At 36.4% G+C, this 17,998-nt stretch overlaps 1 protein-coding gene across 2 annotated transcripts in view; it reads right to left on the bottom strand.

The window, feature by feature from the left end:
* Ars2 (arsenic resistance protein 2) overlaps positions 1 to 17,998 on the bottom strand; it is a 505,227-nt gene that overhangs the window by 60,922 nt on the left and 426,307 nt on the right. The window lies entirely within an intron of this gene.

Raw genomic sequence — 17,998 nt, 5'->3', positions numbered from 1 at the left:
TGCCGATATGTTGGCCTTCGAAAAAAAGATATGAAAAGAGATGGAAAGGAAGATAGAGGAAACAGGGACGGCAGAGAGAGGAAACAATCCAACTACAGTAGAGACAAAAGAAGACGAGACGAAATCAAAGTTGGGAACACAGCCGAAATTTGAAGGAAGTGGAGGTTCTGTTCATGTTAAAGTCCCAACTTTCGACGGAAAATCGTCATGGAACAACTACATGAAACAGTTCAAATCAGCTGCAAGAGCGAATGAATGGTCTAAAAAAGCAAAGGCTGTAAACCTGACTATCTCTCTTCGAGGAGATGCCTTAGATGTGCTTCAGACAATAGCCGTAGAGGAGACGGATGATTTCGAACAACTTAAGAAGAGGTTAAATATGCGATATGGCCACGAACATTTGGAGCATGTATATCAGTCGCAGCTTAAAAATCAAAGACAGAAGAAAAATGAGGCTCTTCAAGAATATGAGGTAGATATTGCCAGATTAGTACACTGCGATTAGCTCGTCACAAGACGCTGGTTGATGTCTTATCCGCCGCCCTCGAATACGAGTCAGCTACACAGGCCTCTGGCGGTTATAGTAAAGTTAGGACTGTAAAAGAGGAAGGAGATGAAGATAAACTTGACCAGCTCGTTAATATGATGAAAAGTATGACATACAAGAAAACGAAGACCATAAGATGCTGGAATTGTGGCGAAATAGGAAACGTACGAAGTTCAAGTAAGCACCCTAGGTACGACGCGAATCAAGAAACTCACCACCAGGAAAACTAGAACGGGTCGGCCTTAGGGGGGCAGCTTCGACCCGGAACTTTTCCAAAGACCCTCTCATATTAATAGCTTCTTTGAAATGTCGTAAAGATAGTGTATATGTAGATGGAGAAATAAATGGTAAAAGGCATACGTTGTGAGTGACCAGAACCATTATACGCCCAACAGTTATAAACAGCCGTAAGAAACTGTTATCAACGAGGTTGCGACTTCGGACCGTTACAGGTGAAAATGCCAACATTCGTGGAGAAATCCAGGTACAATTAGAAATTGGAGCAGAAAAGTTTGTGCATACTGTTATAGTTGCTGACATCGAAGAGGATGTTATATTAGGAATGGACGTAGTGAATATGCATGGATTCCAATTGGATTTTAAGAATAAGGTAATCAAAGTTGGTAACGAGGAGGTATTTCTTCATTCACATGATAACAACACTGTGCAAGCAACTGTTAAAGAGGTTGGCCGAGAAATCATAGATGGAAAGGAATTGGTGACTTCGGCTAAAGAAATACCTGAGAGACCTATCAATGTCAATGACTATCCAGTGACCATCAAGAAAGAGACAAAAGTAGGAACTTATGTGCCTGTAACATCCATAATCCGTCAGACGACAACATCTGATAATTCCAACGACAAATTCGACCAAATGGTTACAGTTGCTGGACTAAATCAGATTAAGAAAAGGAAATTAAGAGAATTTCTTCGACAGTATCATGATATTTTCGTACCGAAAGGAGGAAAGACCGGAAGAACTACCGTTGTTAAACATAAAATTGATACTGGTAATGCTAAGCCAATTCGTCATACAGCACGACGATTACCACAGGCGAAAACAGAGGAAGCCGAAACGATTGTTCAGGAAATGAAGAAAGACGCGGTGATAGAACCTTCTACGAGCCCATGGGTCTCTCCGATGGTCCTGGTTAAGAAAGACGGAACGACGAGGTTCTGTGTGGATTACCGTTTGCTGAACAACGTAACCAAGAAAGATAGTTATCCTCTGCCTCGGATCGACGACACGTTGGATACATTGGCTGGAAATAAATTGTTTTCTACTTTGGATTTGAAGTCTGGATACTGGCAGGTAGAAATGGACCCAGTAGATAAAGAAAAGACAGCCTTCACCACAGGATCTGATTGTGGCAATTCAACGTTATGTCATTTGGACTCTGTAATGCTCCTGCGTCATTTGAGAGGCCTATGGAAAATGTGTTGAGAGGGTTATCTTGGAAAACGTGCCTGGAGGAGACACTTGAAGAATTTAGAAAACGGTTTTAATCGACTTAAAGCTGCCCAATTGATATTAAACCCCAAAAAGCGCCAGCTATTTCAAGGTAAAGTAAATTATCTGGGTCATATAGTCAGTAAAGAACGAGTGGCCGTGGATAAGGAAAAAATCGATTCCATTAAGGAATGGCCAGTACCAACAGACAAACATCAAGTGAGAACTATTCTTGGACTATGTACTTACTACCGGAGGTTTATTAAGAAGTTTGCAGATATCGTTAAGCCATTAACGCGACTTACAGAGGAAGCAAGAGACTACCGCTGGGATACAGACTGCCAAAATGCCTTTGAGACCATAAAAAAGCATTTAATCACAGCACCAATTTTAGGGTATCCACTGCCAGAACGAGAGTTCATCTTAGATACAGATGCAAGTAATGTGGGACTTAGAGGAGTGCTGTCTCAGATTCAAGGAGAATAGGAACGAGTCCTTGGATATTTTAGTAAAGTTCTTTCAAAACCTGAGCGGAATTATTGCGTCACGAGAAGGGAACTTCTAGCAGTAGTGAAATCAGTAGAGCACTTCTATCAATACCTCTATGGAAGGAAGTTTTTAATTCAAACCGACCATGCCGCCCTTAAGTGGTTGATGCAGTTTAAGAATTCAGAGGGCCAGATAGCCAGATGAATCGAACGACTCCAAGAATACGATGTCAAGATTGAGCACGGGGCCGGAGTTAGCCACAGAAACGCTGATTCTCTTTCCAGAGGGCCATGCCCAGCAGAGTGTTCCCACTGCAACAAAACGGAATCCAAGGAAGCAGCAGTGCTAAGAACAACGATGGTCAACGACGACTGGACGCCTACTAAGATCAGGGAAGAACAAGAAATAGATCCAGTTATACAGAAAATTCGAAAATGGTAAGAGGAAAACCGTCGACCACCTTGGCAAGAAATATCAAACCTATGCTCAGTAGTTAAGACGTATTGGGCCCAGTGGGACTCATTTATCATGGAAGATAGCTTGCTCAAACGAGTACGGGAAAATGATGACGGTTCAGAGAAGAGAAGACAGTTGGTGATTCCAAAGAGCAGAGTAGCCGAAGTACTTCGTCAGTTACACGACAGTCCATCAGGAGGGCATTTCGGTGTAACGAAAACCATTCAGCGAATTCGGGAACGGTTTTATTGGATGAACAGTTCCGACGACCTAAAGGACTGGTGTAAGAAATGTACTATTTGTGCTACGAGTAACGGGCCTCACCGAAAAAGGAGAGCTCCTATGAGATAATATAATGTTGGAAGCCCATTTGAAAGAATAGCTTTGAACATCGCTAGGCCATTTCCAGAAAGTAAAAATAGAGGCAATTACATGTTGGTAGTAATGGATTACTTCACTAAGTGGGTCGAGATTTACGCACTTCCAGACCAGAAGGCCCCCACCGTTGCAGATAAGTTGATCCAAGAATATATCAGCCGATTTGGAGTGCCTTTTGAAATCCACAGTCTCCAAGGAAGGAACTTCGAAAGCGATCTATTCCAAGGAATATGTGATAGACTAGGCATGAAGAAAACAAGAACTACAGAATATCATTCGCAATCGGATGGTATGGTAGAACGGATGAATAGGACAGTTGGCAAGTATTTGACAAAGATGGTGCCCGATCATCAGCGAGACTGGGACCAATATCTTCCGTTCTTCACAATGGCCTACAGATCTGCTGTTAACGCATTAACAGGCCAGACACCAGCCAGAGTCATATTCGGGCGAGATGCGACTACCTTGTGATCTAGAGTTTGGGTGTCGACCTGAAGAAGATGTAGCAGGTGAAGATTATCTGATCGAACTACGAAGAAGAATGGACAATGTACAGGACTTGGTCGGTTCCCATCTTCAGATCGCTAGCGATCGAATGAAGAAACGGTACGATACACAAGCCGAAAAGGGTTGCTTTAAGAAGGACAAAGTCTGGCTCTATAATCTCAAGGAGCGAAAAGGTTGTTCCCCCACGTTGCAGCAGTTTTGGGAAGGTCCATATCTTATTATGGAGAAGATCAACGATGTCAGGTACCGAATAAGCAAGATTCCGAGGGGAAAGCCGATGATAGTACACCATAACCGGCTGGCGTCTTTCGAAGGTGACCACGACGTAGATGAAGAAGTGGAAGTAAACCAAATCCAGGATGTGTCTGACCTCACGTTTGAGGAATTCATGGGGGCCTATGGAGGCACCGGTAAAGCAAGACATGGTGTTACCACTGAAGAAAAGCAAGATCTACTCGCGCTTCCCTATGACTACTCACTGGCCCTTACCATCCCCGCCAGTATCAAAGACGCACCAGGGTTAGCATCGGTTTTTCGAAGGAAGTTCGGTCGAGTTGCAGAACTTCAATGCCAAGTGCCAGCTCCCGGAAAAGCCTTGAAACTCCAAGATGCATCACGTTACCTTTTCTACCTGGTAACAAAAGATACTGCCCGTGACCAACCTACGTACTGAGATGTATGGAAAGCCTTACTTCAATTGAGAGAGCACGTACTAGAGTCCGACGTGCAAAAGGTAGCCATGCCAAAGTTGGAGTGCCGCCAATTAGATTGAACGGTTATCCGAAGTATGGTGGAGGAGATCTTTAAAGACATCGAAGTCCAGGTGTTAGTCTGTTGCAATCCGCATAGTTACTGGTGCGGTGAGAAAACCGTCCCTTGTCATTTTTATACCACTGGAAGTAAAACAGGGTCCAGTTGCCGATACCAGCACATCGTTCCAGTTCCAGTCCCGACAAGGTTCCAGGAGGAACCATCTTTTAAGAAGGGGGCAATGTTACGATAAAATTATGATTTATATTTAACTGTAAACATATTATTTCTAATTCTATTCTATTCTAGTAAGTTCGCCGCTCAGCTGAAAAACCTGTTTGCCAACTTGACTTTTCGAGAGGGTCGCCGTCCGAAATCGAAGGGATTCTCGATTAACTGTATTTTATATTTAAGGAGGGAATTTTGTTGGAAACAGTTAGTTTTGAATATGAAGTCGAGTTCTTAGTCCGAAATAAATATTGTAAATAAATGATATAAATTACAGTAGTTTTGTTCTACTTTTTAGTGATAAGAGTAAAACTGTAATAAATATATTAAGACTTAGAGTGTTAAAGTAACATTTTAACACCCTTACTAATAACCCATTAACACATATCATACCTCAATTTGTCCACCTCCTCATTTCTTTCTTTTTATTCATCATACTCCTTATTCCACCATTTTATCCTATGATAGTTTCTTATTTCTCATCCTCCTGCCAGTTGCATTCAAATTTCATTTTTCACTTTGCTTCTGTTTTCCCTTACCCAACCAGCCCACTAACATCTAACATTTTAACACCCTTACTAATAATTCATTAACACATATCATACCTCAATTTGTCCACCTCCTCATTTCTTTCTTTTTATTCATCATACCCCTATTCCACCATTTTATCCTATGGCAGTTTCTTATTTCTCATCCTCCTGCCAGTTCTTGTATAACTCACCTCTTCACAATTCTTTTCCTCATGTCTCCTACTTCCTAGGGTCACTTTACTTGTCTTTTTACTTTTTTCCACCATAATTCTTCATTTTTAATCTCTAAATTTTTTAAAAATCACACATCCTTTTGACACTTTCAGTCTGTGGACCCCATTACCACCTATATTACACAAGTCAATCTAATCCCCTCACAGTTAACTCAACATATAGTCTCTATTATTTCATTCTTTCTCTAATACTTATTCACACACATATCATTTTGTCTGGTTTTCCATTCACATACTTAATTATTTAACTTTGTCCATGCAGTTCACAACAACATAGTATCCAATTTATTCTTGCTGCTGTACATTACTCAACCAACATTTTACATTTCCTCCTTCCTATATTAATACTCTCATTCATTCTTTCTCAACTGCATTTATACTCATTTTAACATACTTCACAATATGGCAATATTATATTAACACCATCAAAACTACAATATAATTATAGTTAGAATATCATATTCTGTTAAAATGGAGATAGGCAGGACACATGGCCAGAATGACAGATGGGCGATGGACAAAGAGGTTATTGGAATGGAGGCCAAGGGAAGACAAGAGAAGCGTCGGTCGACCACCTACAAGATGGACTGACGATTTAAGAAGACTCAATAAAAACTGGATGAGAGCGGCGCAAGATAGACGGGGTTGGAAACATGAGGAAGAGGCCTATGTTCAGCAGTGGACTCTTGAGGCTGGATAATGATGATGATGATCCTGTTATCATAGTATCTCAAAAATTTTAATAGCTTATTCATTTTACCAATTAATAATAAAAGAAAAACAATTTTAAACTCTCAGAGACTTACACACCAGGTCTCTCACTGTTGTTAGGCAACCACCATTAGCCAAATTTAAATATATAAAAATTTTTAACTTCAATTTCATTGATTCCAACTTAATCATTTCATTTCTATACTTATCTATATCATTCCTACCTATTATGTGGATAGTACCACATCAATTTCTTTCATTTTCCATATCTATCAATTTTCAAACCACTTATGATGTCATAGATTCAACCTCAAATATTAACTCCACTAACTTAATAACTGACTTGTTGTTTTTTCAATAATAGAGATTTGCAGATTTAAAGGGAAATAAAATTTCTATCATTTAAACAGATTCAATTTTAATTAAAGGTTCATTAGCAAGATACTAGGTATTATTATAACAACATTAATAAAAAAATTTTTATAATTTTTAATAATTACATTAGTCGCGGAACACACCAATACTTTGTCATGTTTAGCTGTCTTCTTAAATTATATTCCTGTCACCTCAGCCAGTTGGTCTGTGTCGTCTTAACTGACAAGTGTTAAAAACCGAGCAGAGAGACATGTAGTTCCTCAAGTATTAATTTATCCATTGTCATCGACCTAGAGTCAACACATAATTTAAGTTTGGAAAGATGTAACCCATATATGGATGTCATAGAAATCTAATTTCATTGTTAGCTTCAAGTACATAAGGCAGTGAAGATGATTTGATTAGATCGAAAACGTTATGCTGCTACTGTATAAATTTTGACGACACTTGTAAAAGTTTTAACTACATGTTTATTGTATATACCTAAATACAATGGTGAAGTGTTTTAACTTCTGTATGTTTTTTTAATAAAAAAAATGGTAGATTTGCCAATTGGGACACCCTTTCCAATTCACTCAGGAAAAGTGGTAAACATAAAATTTGGGGAAGCAGTTCTACTGGATTTAGGTATTGAAGTAATGTTCCTGCCTCATCGGATGACCGAAGTATACCGACCAATCATCGGCGAACTTTGTAGAGGAAAATATTCACTAATCTTCGAAGGGAAAGTGGACGTAGGAAAAAACCAGCCTCTGGCATCATTTAAAATAGCTGAGCATTAATAAAACTACTGGTGAGTTTTTATGTTTATTAATTTTTATTGTTTATTCAATCATAAGTGGTGACATTGGTAACCTCAGTAGCGATATTGTACAACATTTAGATAAGGCGCGAAATATTTTGTTTCAAAATTATACACTGCGAGAAGCGAATATGTGGTTAAAACACATCAAGAGACATTTGACTTTGTTTACTAAAGCGATTCGGTGTGGGGACTTAGAATTAGCTGTTACGACACCTACAGACAAACGCAGGTCATTTAAAGACAATTAAATTGGAAATTAAAAATTTCGGTCTTCGCGTGGGTGGCGGAATTAATAATAAACATCGTAGAGTTAAATGGGAAGATGTAAATTCCGTATTTTCAAGTAGAGTCAGAACGGGTATAATTATTAATTTAGGAAACAAAGATTTAATGCAATTTTTCGGGGACTGTTTAAAGTTATTTAAAATTCGAGTAAAAAAACATCTTCAAAAAATTAAATATGATAAAATGTTATATGAAATTATGTGGAGAATTTATTAGAAAATCAAATCAAGGTGATATTAACCAATTTAAATATTTCAACACCAAAAATGCTGTCCTGGACGCAGGAACGGACTTCTATCAGAATTTGAATAAAAGGGATCAGGGTGAGCTTTGAAAAAAATAGTTTCTTTAGAAGTCAATATAAATAAATATGAAGTGGGAAATGGAGCTTCGTCGTTCATTAGACTACCAGAACCAATCCAAAAGAAGCATGCACGTATTAATATCAAAAACGATGATAAAGCATGCTTTTTTTGGAGCATAGTTTCGGCGATTTATCCAGCTAAATGCAGTTCAGATTTTACTTCTTCATATCCACATTATGCGACTGTCTTAAATATCGATGGGCTACAGACACCTATGACTATAAAGGGTATTTCAAAATTTGAAAAGTTAAATAACATTTCTGTAAACGTTTACGGGTTAGAAATAAATGTTGCTAAAGAGAGAACATTTTACGTAACAACACTGGTAAGGCTATGCAAAACCAAATTAACTAAACATGCAAATTTATTGATTGTGCAGGATAAATATTTTCCAAAATTGAATGACTACGAAGCACCTATGGCTCACGATGAATCTGTAGAAATTAAATATCATTATTGTATGATTAAAGATATGTCTCGACTCATGTCTAGTCAGTTGAGTAAGAATCGTAATAAAAAAAATTTATGTGACAGGTGTTTGAATTATTTTAGCAGTTTTCACAGATTAAACGATCACGCAAAATATTGTGAGAAAATCGATGAATGTAAAGTTTCGTTTCCATCATATTAGAATGTTGAATTTAAAAATCATATGTATAAACAAACGACTCCTTTTGTCGTCTATGCTGATTTTGAGTCAATGTTGCACAAAGTTAAAAACAGTCCGTTAAAATGCAAACCAATTAAATATCAGCAGCATACGGCCTTTAGTGCAGGTTATAACGTAAAATTTTCTTACGATGAATCTCTGTCGTTTTACCGAAGTTACGCAGGTAAAGATTGCATGGAGTGGTTTGCCAAGGAAATGTCTGAGTTGGCGGCATTTGTGCAAGGAAAAATTAAAGCTATTGTACCTATGATTACTACACCCGGTTTTAATGATGCATCTAATTGTCACATTTGCGAAAAACGTTTTCAGATAAGGATGTAATTGTTCGTAATCATGATCATTTTACTGGAGATTTCCGAGGATTCACACAGTGCAATTTAAATTTCAAAAAACTTTTCGTTCTCCCAATTTTTTTTCATAATCTCAGTGGTTACGATTCACATATAATGATTAGAGATCTAGCGAAAAAGGGTAGTATCAGCCTACTACCAATAAACAAAGAAAAGTATACATTCATTTACAATAAACGATTCCGAATCCAGCATAAGACTGAGATATGTTGATTCACTGAGATTATTAAATTCGTCATTGGACAAGTTGGCTGCCACATTACAACCTGAGGATTTAAGATATTTAGCTAGTGAATTTCCAAACGCGAGTACCGAACAAATGGAATTATTGAAAAGAAAAGGCATATTTCCATACGAATATATTGATTCTTTCAATAAATTGAATGAAATACAACTATCATCAATTGATAAATTTTACAGCTTACAGCATCAGGTGAACACATCTCCAAAAATATGTATCATCATGCACAAACAGTTTTGCATTCGTTCGGTATTCGGTATATTTTGGAATATAGCATGTTGTACATGAAGACAGATATTATGTTAGACATGTATCTTTGAAAATTTTCGACAAGTCGAGCTACATATGGTCTTGATTCTGCTTGGTACTATACCAGGCCAGAGTTTTCATGGGATGCAATGCTCAAGTATACAGGATGTAAACTTGAATTGCTGCGGGATATCGATAAAATCATGTTTATTGAGAAAGCTATCCGAGGTGGTATAAGTCAAGTAAGTAACCGATACTCTGAGGCTAATAACAAATACATGCATAATTATGATCCATCAAAGCCTAATAAATATTTGCTATATTTAGATGTCAACAATTTGTATGGTAGGGCAATGTCTCAATTCTTACCATATGGAAGTTTCGAGTGAGTTGACTCCAATATTGATGTTCTTAGCATTCCTGACGACGCGGATATGGGGTACATACTATAAGTGGATTTGGAATACCCAGAACACTTGCATGACTTACATCGAGATTTACCGTTTTGTTGCGAACATCGTGTTCCACCAAGAAGTAAGCTTCAAAAACTTATGACCACCCTATACCACAAAAAAGAGTACACTTTGCACTATCGCAATCTAAAAAAGCTCTGAATGCAGGACTCATACTAAAAAAGATTCACCGGGTCCTGAAATTCAAAAAGAGCGCTTGGCTTAAGCCGTACATCGATTTTAACACCAGATTGCGAACCGCAGCAACTACAGCATTTGAAAAAGACTTGTACAAGTTAGCCAACAACGCCATCTATGGTAAAACGATGGAAAACATTGGGAAACATCGCATAGTAAAGCTAGTATCAAAATGGGATGGAAGATATGGGGCAAAAAATTTGATTGCTAGTCCACGATTTCATAATTGAACCGTGTTTGATGAAAATATAATGGCAATCGAACAAAACAGAGCTTATTTTCAACAAACCACTGTACATCGTCATGTCAATTTTAGATAGATCCAAAGTATGTATTTACGATTTTCATTATAACTTTATGTTGCCATATATGGGAGTTGAAAATTGCAAGCTGATGTATGGGGACACTGACAGTTTTATATATGAAATAAAATGCGATGACGTTTACAGAGATGTTATTAAAGCAAATTTATCTGAATTCGATACATCAGACTATTCTAAGAATAATATTTATGGAATAACTCAAGTCAACAAAAAAGTTCTCGGAATGATGAAAGATGAGACAAACTGTCGCATTATGACTCATTTTGTTTGACTTAGATCTAAAATGTATTCGTTCAAGATCAGTACGATGGATGAGGATCGAAATGCATTGTAGGATAAATACAAGAACAACGGTAAAAAATGACATTAGTTTCGATGATTAGTTAAGTGTCTAAACGAATTTACAACTAAAAGCGTCTCCCAATCAACGTTTCGTTCCTACGCCCATGATCTCTTTACAATAACACAAGAAAAAATTACATTAAGTCCGTACGATGATACACAATTTTCACTGTTAACTGAAAACCTATGTATTCAACACAATCTTGTAAAATAAATGCTGTAATTACATGTTTATATCTAAATAAAAATTAAATTAAATTAAAAAGTATTTTATTCCTGTAAAATAACAAAGACAATCGTTGAAAAAACGAATGTTTTTTAATTGTTTTTTTTTTTCATTTTATCAAATCATTTTATAACCTTAATACGAATAGAAATAAAAGACATGTTTAGATACATACTATTTTATTTATTAACAATTATCCAATCATTTACAACTTTAATTTTATAATACCATATATATATATATATATATATATATATATATATATATATATATATATTGTTATGCTATTTAAATTGTATTATATTGCTTATTTAGGAAAAATCCTGTCTATATTTATTAAATGATCTAATCTCCAATTAATCACAATAAATCAGCATTAATTAATTACAATCTCAGGCTATTTAAATTGTACTATTTACCTTTGATCGTGGATTCAAAATATTTTCCAATTGGCTTCCTAATCGGGATAGGTAATATGACCTGAATAAAATACATAGAATTTCAACTGAACTATATGTGAGATGTCCTTTATTTTAATGAAATTTTATATAACAATCAATCCTGTAATATTTGCAATATACTTACTTTAAATATATGAGAAGTTGTTTTCTATCATGGACCCAAATGTTATTTTACATTGATTTGTAATATGTGTTATAACTAAGCTCTTTTTATAATTCTTTTTTTTTTAAGTGATCGTAAAATTAACTGTCTCTATTCTTTATTCAATTTATTTAATTAATAAATGAAAATCACACTCCGGCTCTAATGAAAATTGACTGACCTTTCCTTCTCTGCCGTTGCAATTCTATGGCCACGCCACAACAAAAAAATCCTTTCTCTGCTTCTGCTCCTATTGTGGTCCAGATGACGTACACCTTTCTCCTATCTGTCACTGTATCTGCAACCCAACAACTCGTGTTAGTCTATGCAGCCTGTTTGAGCCAATCTACGCGCCTGTTTACAACTCCAAATGTTTCCGGCTTCGTCTGCTTTTAATATTCTTATACCCTTTGGTTTTCTATCTCTCTGTACCCCGTTCCTCACACTGGTCAGCTTTTACACAGCAAATAAACACACCCGGTAAATTACGTCTTCGGGACTTCAAACAAACACAAATCACAAAGCTCCTTCCTTCTTGGACGACTAAAACTGACTAACTCACTTTTTTTTCTCTCTCCTCTCTCATAGCCAAAAACCGCCACCTCCTTGCATTCAAAACTTGACCAATAAAAATCATCCACCTCTGTGACGTATATCATTACCAAACAACTCTCTCTATAAAACGTCATTCGGGTAATTCCAGAAAACAACCTTCTTTAATTATTCTAACTAAATCTATCTGCTTTACAAATATTTCTTACTAATAGCTACAAACGATACCTGTTTCTCAATTCAATGTCTTTTGTTAATAAACTTTTACCGATATAATCTTTCGGGGAGAAAAAACCACCGCAAATCCCGGTCTATTGTTTACACTTTCTATATACACTTTTATTCCGGGTAAATCCATTCCACAATAACCGACTTATTTAAATTTCTTATCGATAATATTTGAAAGTCTTGTCTCTGAGGCCTAATGAACAATTCTTCGAACATCTTAAAATACATATTTTGTCTTATACAGGATGTTTGAAAATTTATATGCCCGTGTCTTTATGAAATATCAATAATTTTAATTTTTATTTAAGTAATAAAATTTGTATATCGGTTTTTTATTGCTTATGGACATTCAAAAGTACAACAAATCCCCGCCTTTGTAATCGATAAAATTTATCAATTTATGCAACTAAATTTTCTCGAGGCAAAATAAACGCACTTCCTATATGCTAGCTGTACTTATGCTACGTATTATCCTATCCTACTATCTACTTTATACAAATTTAAATCTTCATTCGTGATATTTATATACATCATGGATATTATAACTACCTCTGATCTTTTCAGAATCCATATGTTTCAACTCATAGCTGTTTACTCCATCTTCGTTGTTTACTATGTATGGCCCTTCGAAAACAGGCATCAATTTTGCGCAAATACCGGTCTGAAGATTTGACACTCTTAATGCTCTTACCATTACTTTGTCACCCTTTTGGAAAGTTACTGGTCTTCGTTTCCTATTATGACCCTGTCTCTGGATGTATTTCTCATTGCTTCTTCTTAATCTCCTCTGAACGGTTTCTATAACCTGTCGATACTCTCTTTGTTCTGGATCTTCCCACGGTCTTATCGGCATGACGCCTTTCATGATGTATTCTGGTGTTTCTTTCGTTACTGTACTTGGCATGGAATTTAGGTACATCTCTATTTCTCCCAATTTTCTGTCCCATCGCCGATGTTGACCATCCGTTGCAATGCGAAGAAATTTCGTTACCTCTTGTATAAATCGCTCAGAAGGATTACTTTGGGGATGCCTGATGCTTACAAAGTTCGTCTCGATTCCCCGTTCTCTAAGCTGTCCCTTGAAACGATCATTTCGGAAGTACGTTGCATTGTCTAGTAAAATTTTTCTTGGGGTTCCTACCGTAGCGATGAAATTGTCTATTTTTCTCAATATTTCTTCCCCTTTTGTGGTGCGGCAACTATATAATTTTACGTATTTTGAGAACACATCCACCATCACCAGAATATGCTTGTTCCTTTGCGTGGTCACAATTAGATCGCTTAACATGTCGATGGCTATAATGTCCAGGTTGTTCCGGGATACAATGCTCTTTGCAATATTTTCGTTTTTAAAATTCCTGCTCTTGTATTTCTGGCATACTTCGCATTTCTGTGTGATCTCTTTTGCAATGCGGTAATCTTGTCGACTGATGTAGTTTTCCCTAAATACAAGCCATACCTTTCTACTGCCAATATGTCCATTTTCCTCGTGTAGTTTCTTGATGATTCTTTCTGCCAATGTCGGTGTCACTAAATATAATTCCTTTCCGTCTATTCTCTTAAAAAATATCTCGTTTTCTAGCTCTGCTCTTCTCTTTTCTCTTTCTTCTAGGCCTTCCTGGTCGGTCCTTATCTCATTTAACGAAAATATCCCTTCGTCTTGTGTCAATATATTCAATCCCACATGTAATGTAATTGTCTCCTTTTTTCCTGTATCTTCGTCCCGTGTTAAAGCGTCAGCTATTATGTTGTCTTTCCCTTTGATGTATCGGAATTGGAAATCATACTCTTGTAAGAGCAGAATGCCTCTGTGTATTCTGTTATTTACCAATCGATTCTTCATGATGTGTATCAATGCTGCATGATCCGTTTCGATGGTGAATTTAGCTCCCAATAAGTAAAACCTTAATTTGTTTACGCAAAATAGTACACTGGCGAATTCCAACTCGGTGACACTGTATTTTCTCTCATGTGTTTTAGTCACTCGAGATATAAAACATATCGGAACCTCTTGGCCGTTTTGTATTTGCGACAACACTCCTGCAAATTTCTGTATCGACGCATCCGTACGGAGTATAAACGGCAAATTGTAAATAGGGTGATATATTTTTGTTCCTTTAGCAAATTCTTGTTTCAATATTTTGAAAGCTTCCTCCTGTTCTTCTTTCCAATTCCATTTTGTCCCTTTCTTTAACAATTTTATTAAAGGAATTTCTTTTTGGCTTAAATCGGGAATTAATTTCTTGAAATAATTTATCGTACCGAGAAACCCTCGCAATGTTTTTAGATTTGTTGGTCTTGGGTATTCGTCGATGAGCTTTACTCTGTCCTCGGCTAGACTTACAGTTTCGGTGTCAAGTTTGAAACCCAAATAAATCACTTCCTTTTGAAAAAATTGACATTTTTCAATGTTTAGTTTTAATCCCGCTGTGTCCAATTCTTTCAAAATTATTTTGATATGTTCCACATGACTCTGCATATCTTGTGAAAAAATTAATAAATCGTCGATGTAATGGACGATGAACTCTTCATGGTGATTCAAAATGGTATGCAAAGCTCGTACAAGTGCTGCACAGGCGCTTTGTAATCCAAACGGAACTACCTTAAATCGGTATACTATACCATCAATTGAAAAGGCAGTGTAGTTTCTACACTTTTCAGCCAAAGGTATTAACCAAAAACTATGCTTTAGATCAATTTTTGAGAAAATATGTGATCCCGTGATTCTTCCAAAAATGGCCTCGATATTTAACGGTGATTCATATTGTGATACTGTGTGTTGGTTGATATTTCGGGCATCTAAACAGAGTCTTAACTCTCCACTGCTCTTCTTCACTATCACAATTGGGTTAATATAGGGTGAGTCACATCTCTCAATGATTTGATCTTCCAACATTTTTTTGATTTCTTGCTTTACTTCTTGCCGATACTTATAAGGAATTGGATAAGTCTTCGATCGAAAATTTCCCAAGTTTTTCACCTCAAATGAGTGCTCGTATTTTGTGGCCACTCGGTTTTCCTCATTTATCAGCGTTTCATAGTCTCTTAAAATTATACGCAAATCATTTTCTTTGCCTTCTCCACATATCAATTTTTTGTCTCTCCCATCAAATTTTTCGCACATATTCACCGTGTACTCCGTGTCTTCTTCAAACACCACTGTCTCCATTGTGTCCTCTTCATTTTCCTTTGTTTTTTTTTTGTTGGGCTCGTCTCTTCTTTTGAGGAATCCCAAGTTTTGCTTTCATTTCTTGTCAAAATTTTTCCATCTTCTTCTCCTGAGCTCGTCTCATCTTTTGAGGAATCCCAGGTTTTTTTTTTCTTTGATCTTTTTCAGACCTTTTCCCCTCTTTCTTCCTTTTCCTTTCTTCGTCGCCAGGTTCATTTCCACCGTTTGTTCTTTCTCTGATTCGTCCGTAATTTGTTTCTCTTGTTCCTTATCCTGTTCTTCTTCTTTTTCCTTTGTTATTTTCATCGTATTGGTTTTGAAGTCGATCACTACATGTTTTTCCGTTAATTCTTCAACACCTACAATCATGTCATGTGACATATTCGGCATTATTACACATTGAAGTGCATACATATTTTTTTTCAATCGTACCATTACTCGTATACCTTCATTTATTGTTGCCAATGTCCGTTTATTTGCGCCCACTAAATTCACCCTAGGTATTTTATAAATTAGACTTGTTAAATTTACTTCTTCGATTAATTTTCTGTTGACCAGTGTTATTTCAGAGCCTGTGTCTATCATAATTTTAATTGGTTTCTCATTTATAAATCCATCCACAAATTTTAAATTAACTCCATTTCTCTTTTCATTGTTTCCTGCCAGTTTAATAAATTCCTTGGGGTGACAAAAAATTCCTGTTTGTTTCTTCGTTTTTAGTGAGCGCCTTCTTGAAAACACGCCTGTTGTTCTTCTGTGTTTTCTCTCCCGTCATCTTCTCTCTCATATTCATTTTCTTCTCTTTGCATATTATTTATTTCTCTTCTGTTCTCTTTTGGTCTATCATTCCCGTATCGGTCACCGCGAGATTCCTGTTCATTCCGTGGGTTATTGTATCTGTTTCCTTGGTATGGGCGGTTATTTCTACTCTGATTTTCCCGATCCCTGTTTTCATTCCATCTCTGGGTTCTGGGTTCATAATTCTCTCTTCCGTTCGGTCTATTTTCATATCCCCGTCTAGATATGAATTCTCGTCTTGTATAATCTCTTCTAAAATTTTGACCTCTATCTCTATATTCTTGGTTTTCTCTTTGTCTATAATTTTCTTGCGGTCTTCTTTCTCTTCTTTCATGCCTACGTGATTCTCTCATTTGCAAAAATTGACATAAGCTGTCAATGTCCTTGTAATTTTGGAGATTTATGTGGTCTTCCAAGGTATCTTCAAAATGTCGCGATATCAACTCTACCAATTGTTCTGATGAATAATTATATTGCAAATGTTTTGCATTATTATAGAGTTGTAATGCGTACATCTTTTCTGATACGCCCATCCTCTCATGGTATTTTCCATTTTGTAACTCTTTATTTACTTGTAGTTGCTGGATTTTTCCCCAGAAATAATTTAAGAATCTTCTCTCAAAATCTTGCCAATTGTCCAATTCTTCTTCCTTGCTGACAAACCAAAGATTTGCCTCTTCTTTGAGATGGTTTCTGATGGTTTCCTTTGCTGTTGCAAACGGTCCTATGTATTTGACTTTTTCCTTTAGGTTATTTATAAAAGGCACTGGGTGTATTTTCCTTATATCCCCGCCAAATCGTACTTTTACGTCTTCTGTGCTATGTACGATGACTTCCTTTCTTTCTACTCCTCTTATCTCCATCTCTGCAATTTGTTTAAATCTCCTTTCCGTTTCTTTCCGGTCTTCTTGTAGCGCATTTTCAAATTTTATTTCTATCTGTTCTAATTCCCTTTCTTGCATACTCTGAATATCCTTCATTTTAGTTTCGATTTCTTCTCTCTGCAATTCTAGTTTCCTCTCTGTTTCTTCCCTACTTCTTTCTAAACAGACTTTTATTTCGTTTTCATATTTGTCCATACGCGTTTCCATTTTTTGTTCCATTTTTCTTTGGTTTTCTTCCAAATTGTCCAATTTTTGTTCCGTTCTTTGTTGTGATTCATCCATCTTCTGTGATAGGAGTTGCATCATCTGTATTAATTTTTCTATTCCCGATTCTTGTTTTTCTGTCTCCATTACTGTTGTGTCTAATACGGCTTCCTGGTCTGAATATTCTTCCTGTTCTGATTTATCTTCTTGTTTTTTGTTCTCTTTGCTCTTGTTTTTTGTGTTTGGCATTTATTATGTTTTTATCCCCGCCAAATATAAAATTCTACTGGTCTGTTGCAACAAACGGGACTTTTCTTGTTCAAATGTAATAACTCTTGAGTACGAGTATCAAATTTCAATATTCCACAAATAAATCAAATGGTAAAATATCAAATGTCAA

This window comes from Diabrotica undecimpunctata, chromosome 4 (assembly GCF_040954645.1).
Source record: "Diabrotica undecimpunctata isolate CICGRU chromosome 4, icDiaUnde3, whole genome shotgun sequence".
Taxonomy (NCBI): Eukaryota; Metazoa; Arthropoda; class Insecta; order Coleoptera; family Chrysomelidae; genus Diabrotica; species Diabrotica undecimpunctata.
Note: the sequence above shows the minus strand (reverse complement) of the source record. Positions and strands in the feature narration are given on the sequence as shown.